Source organism: Eumetopias jubatus, unplaced genomic scaffold, assembly GCF_037043125.1.
Source record: "Eumetopias jubatus isolate StellerSeaLion01/CBP00866 unplaced genomic scaffold, mEumJub1_p1.0 scaffold_4, whole genome shotgun sequence".
Lineage (NCBI taxonomy): Eukaryota > Metazoa > Chordata > Mammalia > Carnivora > Otariidae > Eumetopias > Eumetopias jubatus.
In genome coordinates this window covers 13272270-13283992 of record NW_028274810.1, presented here as the reverse complement: position 1 = coordinate 13283992, position 11723 = coordinate 13272270, and positions in this window count along the sequence as shown.

The window sequence follows — 11723 nt, the reverse complement described above, 5'->3', positions numbered from 1 at the left end:
GGTAGTGATTCTTCGTGAAAACAGCAAACAGGGTCATGGGATGGGGGCTGCTTTCAACAGGGTGGGCGGGGAGTGGAGGAATAGCCCCTCTCTTCCCCAGTACTCCCCCAGTGTCAGTTATCCTAACTCTTGCCCAAGGGAGGGGGACTCAAAGTTGCTCGGATTCTAGTCAATGGATACGGCCCGAGCCCGGGCGGGAGCTGGGGCAGGTGGACCTGAGAGGGGCCGCAAGCCGGCCGGGCGCCCCTCCCCGCGGAGCTCCGGACCCTCCACGCCAGCGTCCGCTCGCGGCCAGATTGTGGGTGCCTCCCAGGGCCCAGACGCCGCGCCACCCGCCCCAGCCCGCGGGGGGTGGGGTGGGGCGGGGCGGTGTTGCAGGACCCCAGAGTAATTAGGGTAATTAGCGACCTGTTATTTCAAGATAATTAACGGGAGAAAGTTTGCCCCAGGCAGAATCTGGGGTCTCTGTGACAGAACGGTGCAGACGTGGGAGAAGGGGCAGAGAATGCAGGCACTGCAGTCATTCCCATCCTTGTCAGCAAAGAGTGCCACTCTTGTGGGGGGGCGGGGCTCGGGTAGAGGCAGGGAGGATAAAAATGAACATCTTCAGAAATGAAGACTTTGCAGAGTCCATTTGGATGCCTTCACTTCACCCCGGGTCCTCAGTTACAGGGGACCTTGCCCCTATCTTTCCGCCTAGAACTGAGTCCCACCCCCCCACCCCCGCCCCCTTTGGACGAAGCTGCAGCAGCAGTAGCAGATGGTTCCAGAAAAGAAAGAAAAGGCGTAGGTGGGTCGGAACTCAGTCCGAAGTCTCTGCTCGGTGGCCCCTTGCCAAGCCCAGGGACCCGCGCTCCCTTCTCGGTCCCTGCTCAGGATCCCATGTGGGTCGGAAAACCCGAGGTCCCCAGGATGGAGCTGAGAATCTACTTAGGCCTTCCCAAGCTGCTTAGCCTGACATCACATTTCCGTCTGCTCTCCAGGTTGGTAGATTACCGGGGAGAGTGCGGCTCCGCCGGTCCAAGTGAGGCACTGTGCTTGGCCCAGGCTTCCTTGCAGTTGGGAGCCCGAGATCCCCAAGGGAACCTTTCCGTGTACCCCAGGAGTGTTCACAGTGGGAGCCACCCCCAAGGACGCAGCTGCTGTCCCCAGACTGGCTGAACCCTTCCTGGAGTTGAATCTTCTGGGATTGGGATAGAAAGGGGCACCTGGCCACTGTCATAATCCACACATAATCTTACACTGGGAGAAACACCACCAAAGGGTTTCCACCACTGCAGGCCTTGCTCACTCTTAGAGCTCCAGCACTCAGCAGTGGCGGCTATAGAAGGCAGTGAGTAAACAGCGGGCCTGTGGTTGAAATAGTTTTTGGAGTCAAGTTTAAGCCCCAGTTTTGTCATCCCTGAGAGCTCCTGGACTGGAATCCTCTTGGAAGCTAAGAGGATGGCCGTACTTCACACTCCAAGAGATGCAGGCTGATCTCCTGGTAAGAACCTTAGACTAAGTGGTTAGCCCCCCTAGCCTACTGACAGCACAGTCTGACTTGCACAGATGCTTTCCTTTTACTGGCCTCAGCTTCCCTTGTATAGTTAAACCTTTGTGAGCCTAACACTTTTCTACTCCTTACGAAACTCTTAAGAAACTCTATTTTGACAATGATCTGTGATGTAGTCAGGACAAGAGGAATCCACCTCGGAGATGAAGACTATATTGTTAGCAAAGCCAGACTGCATTCCATCCACCTTAATATATATATATATATTTTTTTCTAATTGAAGTACAGTTGACATATGATATGATAGTTTCAGGTGTATGACAATTATATACATTACAAAATCCATCTACTTTTAAAGTCAAGGAGATGGCAAGAAAAAAAAAATTGATAACCATAATCTCAGTGCAGTGCTCCAAAGAGAAGTCTCAGACAAGTCAGAGGTGCTATTACTGTGTGGTTCCTACAGGATTTTGGAAGAAAATGGCTGTCAGACTCTTAAGTCCTTTCATGATGTTGGACCATTGCAGACTTGCCCTTGAGAAGGCTGACATTGTAGCAGGGTGTGTGGGGCTCTCTTACCTTGCTTCTGAAGAGAGAGCTCAGGCCGGGGCAAGAAAAAGGACTGCTGCTTCCATTTTTCCTTCTCCTTCTCCTTCTCCTTCTCCTTCTCCTTCTCCTTCTCCTTCTCCTTCTCCTTCTCCTTCTCCTTCTCCTTCTCCTTCTCCTTCTCCTTCTCCTTCTCCTTCTCCTTCTCCTTCTCCTTCTCCTTCTCCTTCTCCTTCTCCTTCTCCTTCTCCTTCTCCTTCTCCTTCTCCTTCTCCTTCTCCTTCTCCTTCTCCTTCTCCTTCTCCTTCTCCTTCTCCTTCTCCTTCTCCTTCTCCTTCTCCTTCTCCTTCTCCTTCTCCTTCTCCTTCTCCTTCTCCTTCTCCTTCTCCTTCTCCTTCTCCTTCTCCTTCTCCTTCTCCTTCTCCTTCTCCTTCTCCTTCTCCTTCTCCTTCTCCTTCTCCTTCTCCTTCTCCTTCTCCTTCTCCTTCTCCTTCTCCTTCTCCTTCTCCTTCTCCTTCTCCTTCTCCTTCTCCTTCTCCTTCTCCTTCTCCTTCTCCTTCTCCTTCTCCTTCTCCTTCTCCTTCTCCTTCTCCTTCTCCTTCTCCTTCTCCTTCTCCTTCTCCTTCTCCTTCTCCTTCTCCTTCTCCTTCTCCTTCTCCTTCTCCTTCTCCTTCTCCTTCTCCTTCTCCTTCTCCTTCTCCTTCTCCTTCTCCTTCTCCTTCTCCTTCTCCTTCTCCTTCTCCTTCTCCTTCTCCTTCTCCTTCTCCTTCTCCTTCTCCTTCTCCTTCTCCTTCTCCTTCTCCTTCTCCTTCTCCTTCTCCTTCTCCTTCTCCTTCTCCTTCTCCTTCTCCTTCTCCTTCTCCTTCTCCTTCTCCTTCTCCTTCTCCTTCTCCTTCTCCTTCTCCTTCTCCTTCTCCTTCTCCTTCTCCTTCTCCTTCTCCTTCTCCTTCTCCTTCTCCTTCTCCTTCTCCTTCTCCTTCTCCTTCTCCTTCTCCTTCTCCTTCTCCTTCTCCTTCTCCTTCTCCTTCTCCTTCTCCTTCTCCTTCTCCTTCTCCTTCTCCTTCTCCTTCTCCTTCTCCTTCTCCTTCTCCTTCTCCTTCTCCTTCTCCTTCTCCTTCTCCTTCTCCTTCTCCTTCTCCTTCTCCTTCTCCTTCTCCTTCTCCTTCTCCTTCTCCTTCTCCTTCTCCTTCTCCTTCTCCTTCTCCTTCTCCTTCTCCTTCTCCTTCTCCTTCTCCTTCTCCTTCTCCTTCTCCTTCTCCTTCTCCTTCTCCTTCTCCTTCTCCTTCTCCTTCTCCTTCTCCTTCTCCTTCTCCTTCTCCTTCTCCTTCTCCTTCTCCTTCTCCTTCTCCTTCTCCTTCTCCTTCTCCTTCTCCTTCTCCTTCTCCTTCTCCTTCTCCTTCTCCTTCTCCTTCTCCTTCTCCTTCTCCTTCTCCTTCTCCTTCTCCTTCTCCTTCTCCTTCTCCTTCTCCTTCTCCTTCTCCTTCTCCTTCTCCTTCTCCTTCTCCTTCTCCTTCTCCTTCTCCTTCTCCTTCTCCTTCTTCTCCTTCTCTTCTTCTTTCTTCTTCTTTTTAAATAAGGGTTTAAGTGGTAGAGGATAAAGCCTGTTGCCATAGTTATATAAACATGGGTAAATATTCCTAGGCTGAGGATGGGGAGCAGGGGACATGATTCATTTTTGTTGAAGAAGCATCAAACAGTTCAAACTCCTCTCTCCTGCACCCCAAAACTCAGCCTGGAGGGAGGATGAGATTATCTCATTTGAAAATGAGAGTATCTCAACGGTCTGAGATAGGCTGTGAACATACTTTCTCAAAGCCATCCAGTGCTGGGGTGGAACCCTCCAGAAAGGTAACTCAGCATTTGCCCGCTGCTAGTGGGGATCGGTGTGTGGTGGGTACTTTTCCTGAGGGAGAGGGTGCAGTTCCTGGAAACTGGTGTCTTAAGGGTGTCAGACTCATGGGGTTTGCCCAGCCTAGTCAGGGAGGGTGGCCTCCTCTGTCCCATTGCCAAAGCCTCGAGGTCCTGGCAGCAATGACTGAGCTCACAGGGAGAGGCAGAACCAGTTGTGTCCCAACAGAGCTCACATCCTAAGCAGAACAATGGAAACACTGCTGTTCTCCTGGCTCCATATCCTGTGGCCCTCACCTGGAGGTCCCCACCCACCGCGTCCTAGCCAGCTCTGGAAGATGCATCCCTGGGTGAGGCAGTGCTCCTCTCCCCTAGCAGTAGAAACGCCAAGGAGCTCATACCAGTGTGAGGAAAGACATACGTGGCCACACACAGTCTGGGAACCTCATCATAACACCCCCCTCCCCAGAGTGGGGTCCGTATCGCCACTGCCCTCCTGCCTCCACGTCCTGTGCCTGCCAACAGCCATTATCCCGATCTCCCTCCCTGCTCCCCTGCCCCCCGCCCCCCCCCCACACCTCCAGAGCATCAACAGGAAAGGCTGACTGGAGATAAACACGTGCTGCTGGAATGTGCTCAGATAGCACCAGGGAACAGTTGCTCTCCAGGCAGAGGACCTCGCCTAGCAGGCAGGCCCCGAGGTGTTGAGCAGAGACTGCGTGTCTGAGTGTGAACGAGTCGGGTTGGTGGGGAGGGGACCGGAGTGAGGCCTAGCTATTCTCGAAAGAATCTAACTCCTAGCTTTAGTCCTCTGTCCCACCTTAGACAAGGCACTGGGCCTCTGCCTCATGCAATCCCAATTCCAGGCGGGACAACAGAGGGACCGAGTGGCCTCTGTGTTGGAAGGTCTTTCGGTTCTAAAGGAAAGATTCACTTTGGATTTCAATTGAAAAATCTTTTGACTGGCTGGAAGAATCAAAGGGTCTAGTCATGAAAAAAAAAAAAAAGAGCTCCTTAGCTTTCATGTCTTCAAACATGGAGTTTTGTTCTCCCCACTTAAAGACAGAGCAACTGTCTTGGTGGAACAAAGTCTCCCTGTTCATTCTTTCTACTACCTGTTCTGCGGAAGGCAGGAGGGATGTGCCCTAGGGTGGGACACCAGAGATGACTAGAGCCACAGAGGGGGCGAGCTCCTGTAGCTCCCCATCCATAAACCCCACCATCGATTTACACTTAATGCCAACCTAGGCACCACCCTCAGCCTTAACCTCTCTACCAAGTCACCTGCCTGCAAGACCAGGCCATCAGTCATGCAGGTGCTTAAAACTTCTTCAAGGGGCACAGAAGGAAGGTGCTGGAGGAAGAAATAGCAGTAGAGTACATTGGGAAAACTCCAGGTATGCATGGGCTCTCTCTCCTGAACAACTCAGAGGGAATCGACTAGTGCAAATTAGACTAGTCCAAATAATGAACCGTAATTTAGACCAGTCCAAATATGGGCAGCTACTGAGCCCTATTTTGGAATTATTTGCAGCTATGGGTCTTGTGCTTATGATGCCTACGCAATGGTCTCGTTGCTACTCGGGAAGCAAATATTTCCATTTTGCAAACATTTACTGGAAAAGCAAGTATTTTTCAACTGTGAAGAACACCTGAGGAACGTCAGGGCACAGCTAAGGGAAATGCTTATGCGATTTGTGCAAACTAATGCTTGCAGATGGAAACTGCACGGAAAAGGAGAGGGACTCCTTCTCAGCACTCTCCTGGGGACAGGTCTGCCACCGCCGACTTCCTGGAGTCCCAGCGCTGGCTTCCCTGTAACCTTCCCTCCTATGGCCTGCCACTCATAGCGAGCGCTCATTTCATTACACGCTACTTACCATCCCTGCGGAGCGAGCTGGAGCGAGCTTCGAGCTTGAGCTTCGGGGAGCTGTGAGCAAAAACCAGGAGTTGGCGGTCTGCCAGGGAGAGACTTGTTGGCAAGACTGAAAGAAGGCTACCTGCTTCTCCTCCTGAGGCCATGGGGCGGGGAAATAAAGAGGTCACGTCTCAGGGTTGGCTTACTGTGTATTTGCTTCCAGCAGGCTTCTGGTCTTCTGCAGGGGCCAGAGAACTGTGTTAGCCCTGATCAGACGTCAGCCCTGGGGTATGGCTGGGGACCCGGAGGGCAGCCAGGGCTGGGGTGACAGTTGGTGCTGGGAGGGCTTCTACCTGGCCAGAGAGGTGGGACCCTCTCCCTGGGGCTCTGTAGGGGTGGGGCCGGGGGCCAGGGGCTGCTCCCAGCAGCAGGAGTCTACACCTAGAGAAAGCTTCGAGTTCCAGAGTGGAATGGCGGTGAGACCAAGAGACACTTGTCATCACTTCACAAATGAAGATGCATTTTAAAGAAGAGGCGCTGAACGTCCAATGGGGTTTGGGATTTTACTGCTCCCCCCACCCACCGCCTTTGGACAGGTTTTCTTTGCTGTGATTATTTGCCATGAATCATCACCCATAGGAAGTGACTGAAGCACTGGAGAGTGAATAATGAAGCCCCTAAATGGTCTTTTGTGTCTCTGCCCGGAGGGTTTTGGAACTAACTTGCATTTTCATCTTTCTGACTTGGAATCATAGAATTTGGGAGCTGAGGAGGACCTTCTAGAGAATCAGGGGATTGTGACCTCATGGAGAGACCAAATGTCAAGACGTGTGGGTCTGAACCTCCGGTCTGTCACTAAAAATAGTGCTCACTAACATTTACGGAAGGCTTTCCCTGCATCAGGCACTCATCCATTCTTCCCAAACCCTCAGAGGCGGGGGCTCCTGTTGCCTCATTCTGCAGATGAGGAAGGGAGATGAGGAGCCAGAACTCCCCTCTGGTCACACAAAGGCTCTGGTTCTCTCTCCAGAACCCACACCCATTCGGTCACCCCACTGCCTCGCCACGGGGCCTCAGACAAGTAATTCAACCTCTCTGGGTCTCACTTTTCGCCTCTGTGATCTTTAAAGTTTTAAAACTCTAACCAAAGTCTGTGTTTCCTGCCCAAGCATATGACTTACAGGTCGGGGAAGTGCAGCCCAGAAATGCTAAGTGATTTGCCTTAGATCCCCCCGGTCGCCAATGGCAGAACCAACACAAGATCCCAGACCCGGTGGTCTTTCCTCCCTGCCTCCCAGGCAAGATGACCTTCTCCTCCACTCACTTGGGCAGGTGTTTCTAGAGGAATCTAACTCCGTGCCTAAGAGGAGTTCAGATAGATTGGAGATGTTGGGTTTGGGTGTGGCCAGTGACAACACCAGAGATGAGTTTAGGAGGCTGGTGGTATTTGTCTAAGTGCCTTCGACCTACCAGTCTGTCTGCCCTTTCCTATCTTTCTCGGGTCAAGAGTGGTGATCTGAATCATGGAGTAACCACAGAGAAAGAGCATGGTGGTACATCATCTGGGGTGGCACATATGTGCCCTCCCATGGTGGGTGATGTTCACAGTGAAGCCAAACGTCCTCACCAAGCAAATGCTACCACCTTGTGCCCACTCTCACCCAGCGTCCTTCATGGTGGTTGAAAGTCTGCTCCTCTCGCCCCCTTCCTCCTCTCCCTATTCCGCCGTTGTGGGATTTCATCATGAACTGGTTGGTGTGTGATGAGTGTGCCCCTGGAGGAGGCAGGTCCGACCGTGCACTCTGGCAATCGGTGTGCACCGCCTTTGCTAGTATCCTCAACCAATGAACAAATCGATGGCGTGTGCCCGAAGTGGGAACAAGGACATCGTGGGTGAGGCAGCGCTCTGTTCACAATGACGGTGTGTATCCGTGTGTTTGTGTGTGTATGTGTGTGTGTGTGTGTGTGGCTCAGACACTCTGAAATGAGCTCTCACCCACCGGTGAGTGGAAAATTAGCTTTGGCAGGTGAGGAACTGGGTGACAGGTGAGGAAACCAGCAGGGTATTGGTGTTAGGCTCCTACAATTGTTGTTGCTGCTTGGCTAACAATCTCTCTTGCTTACCCCCTCTCCCCTGAATTGTAATTAGGCGAACTGGAAATGGCTTGGAAGGGCTTGGGCATGTGGGAGGGTGACATGAGTATGACAGAATGGCCTCGTGACCTTTGGAAGCTAGCTGTGTGCTTTGCAGGTGGGCCGCACCAAGCCAATTGGGAATTGGCATTTTGCTGACGGCCCACAAAGCAAACTGTGTGGCTTACATTTCTCTGGTGGGTGGGAGAAGAAATAGCAGTCCGGCGACTAAAACTGGGGAAATTCTGCCATATGGCGTAATGTTGGAGGCGATGTGGGCCAGAAGCCACACAGGCAGGAGACCAGGGGTCTTGGACCGGCTCTGTTGCCCGTCTCTGCCCGACTCTGGTTGGCCCTGTAATCTCTCCGTGCCTCAGTTTCTCTAACTGTAAGGTGGAGCAGATAATCCCTCTGCTCCCTGCCTGTTGTAAAGGTTAGATGTGTAGAAGCCCTTTGAAATGTCATGAGCACGGTTCCAAATGTGAGGCCCGGCTGCCAAGGGAGTTTGCAGAGCCTACAGGGAGGCAGGCGTCTGCCTCTGCGTCAGCCTCACCAGCCTGCGCTCAGACAGGTACTTAAGCATTGCACATCCATAAATCTCATCTCCTATCTGTAGTCAGCAAATAAGCGAAAGGGCAGGCTGTCGCTCTGCTACCATCTGATCTTCTTACCAACCTGGGCTCTGGGCCTCCTCCACCCCCGCCCGAGGCGATGATCCCTCTGCCCTCCCGCGTCTGCTCTCGGCCTGTCAGTTTAATTTAACAAGGTTGCGGGAGAGGTTTGATTTAATCAAACCAGTTGCTGTATCCGTTCTGCTCGGAGGTCCCTCAGTGTCACCACCGAGGCTCAGATTAGACAGTGACAATTACTTCTTCCCTGGCGCTTTCCTTTCCCCTCCCTTTCTCTCCCTGAAGGGAACAAGGAGGCAGACCAGTCTCCCGGGGCCTAAGAATAGATGCAGGAGGATCAAAGGAGGGAAGCAGCCTGACCCGAGAAAGCCCCTCTCGGGCCTTCCATGCCTTGTTTAAGGCTGAGCAACAGCCCCAGGGATGGGGGCTAAGAGAATTCGAGCAGAGCTGCCTCGGGGAAGCCCAAGACTGCCTGAGAACAGAGCTGTGCCATCACCTGTGCCACCACCCCCCTTATTGTCAGGAAACGGGATGGAGGGTGCGCCAAGGCGGTGGGGGGGGGGCGGGGAGAGGTAGCTGCATGCTCTGCACACATCAGACCACAGGCATTTACTCCCAGGGTCTCAGCGTGGGTCCTGGGAGGTCCAGAGCTGGGAGACAACAACAACAGAAGGTGAGTCTCCACCGAGTTTCTGAGGCTCTGTTCTTGGCACGAAAGCAGCAGTGGCAGGGGGCGCTGCCACCCGAACCAGGGGTTGGAGGGACGCGCGTGGAAACTGGTGTGGGGACAGCAGGGTAACTGTGGGGCGTGGCAGCGCGCCTTGTGTATCTGAGGGTCAGTGGCTGGAAAGCAAGGGAGGGGTCTCTGGTGCAGAAACCTCAGGGCGCAGGGAGTTTAGAGTTCCAGAACAAATCTCTCTTCTTGCCACTAGACTCTTTTCTTTCCCCTCTTTTCCAGGAAGTGGGTGCTCAGCACCTCTTGCTCTCCTGAGCAGCTCGCAGGAGCGAGACAAAGGCCTCTGGAAGGGGAGTCCTCACTGAGGGTGATAGGAATCTTGTTTCCGTTTGCTCATTTGTGTCACATTCTTCCATCGGGCTGGGCAACTGACAGGTGCCTCCCTCCCTGGGCCCCTTTCAGAGTCCCCCTCCCTGCCATTTGTCTCTCACACACATATCCAGCAGACACCACCATCGGCAGGAGCTGAATATGATTAGCCGAAGCCCTTCCTGACAGCTCCAAAGAGAATCCCTCAAATGCATATTTTACTGAGTGCATCTCATCGCTGCTGACAGCCGCTTTATCAATTAAATTCCACATTCCCCGTCTTTGGAGATGCCATAAGCCTCCCTACCTAATAAATCACAGGCCCCCAGTTATTGTTAAATGTCCCATCGCTCTCTAATAAACTTCCTGCCAACAGGGGCAGGTTATTTATTATGCTGCCTGGACAAGAATGAATGGGGCCCCGTTCTCACAAGGAGAAGAGCAAACATGACGCCCTCCTCCCTAAAGACTGAGGCCTTGGTAGTAAAAGGGGCAATTAATCAACGTGGGCCTTGGGCAGAGGGGAGCCGGGTCTGGAGAGAGGGAGAAAGACCTGGGGTTCTTTCCTGAAAGTCTGCCAGGCAAATTCCCAGGGTGGTAGGTGGCTACGCAGGGCTCAGGGGTTGGGCTTTGGCTGCTTCCCCACCTCCTGATTCCCGTCTGAAAAGGTACTGAACATAGGGTCACCCCCTAGGCCAAGGGGCACATGTAAAAATAGTTATTCTCTGTGTTGGGAGGAAACCACATAGGATTGAGCAGATCACGAAACAATAAATTCCGTCCAGACGGCCAGATGTCGTGACTTGATAAACTTCGTATAACTGAAGTTTATTGATGGCACTAGTCCACTGAGCAGATGAACGGAAGAATGGAGGAAAGGTCCCCCTTGTCTGGGAGAGCGAGCGAGGAAACGCATGCTGAGTCAGTTTGCTGGATAAGCCGCACGCAGGTAAGCCCTGATACTCGGAAAGCACTGTGCCAACACCTAAAACACCCAGGAGCCATCGGGTGTGAGAAACAGTGTGTGATGTGGGCCTGCTGTTACCTGCCTCCAATTAGATCCCAAATTTAGATGATGCTCCACAGTCTGCAAGTTAAAACCCAAACCCCTCAGCTTCGCCATGAATCGAGCCCCATCCACATTTCCAACCGTATTTCTCTTGTTACATAACAGAACCCCCGCCCCCGGCGTTGGGAGAGCACAGCACACACATCTGATTGTCCTTATGGTAGCAGACAGGTCCTCCATAACGTGGGACTGATATATCTCTGCAGGCTCATTTCCTGGTACCTGCTGCCATATTTGCTTCCGTTCACACTAAAGCTCGTGGCTTCCCTAAACTATTATGGTTTCTCAGGCTTCCACGCCTTTGCACAAACTGTTCCCTTTGCCCAGAATATCTCTCTGACTTGTCTGTTTGGTGAGCTCTCCTTCCACCCCCACTGCCTGATGAACTCCTTATCTATCCTTCAGGATCGGCTCAGAAAATGAGCCCCCAGTGCTTCACGGGACTTGAGCTTTGCCTCTTGGTGCTGCCATTTTGGCAGAAGTACTAGACTCAGGGATTAGGTAAGGAATGATCCGTGCATGGAGTTTTCCCGATAGTTCACTGCACGCTTTGAGGCACTTTGATTTTGGGTGGAGATGAGGAGGGCATAGGGAAGAAAGCTATTGCTCTCTGAATACCAAAAGCCATTTTCCTTAATTTCTCAGAAGTTCTCACTCTCTCCCACATGACAGCCACACTTGAACTAAGGCCCTGGAAAAATGTCAGGACTGCATATTATTTTACACCACCTCGTGCCACTTGCATATTTCCTCCTTGATCGGGGCCACCTGTTTGCGTGTATGTTTCTCCTTGAGAGCAAGGCTCTGCTTATTTTGTCCCATTTCTGTATCTCCCTCACGTGGCTGATTCATATTAGGTGTTCAGAAGATGACTGTCAAAAGAAAGAATAAAGAGATGTTTGCGGGTTGCATGCAACTTATATTGCCTGCCCTTTGTTGCTTTGAGGGTTAAATGAGAAGAAGTTGCTGTAAAGATGGTAGTGCTTTTCTTTTCCACATTTTCCCCATGGATCCTCACACTCAGGGTGGGCCACCTTATGTCCATGCTTTTATTTCCATTGCTTTTCTCTCCTCCGGTACAGAAACCTTCACCGGGAAAT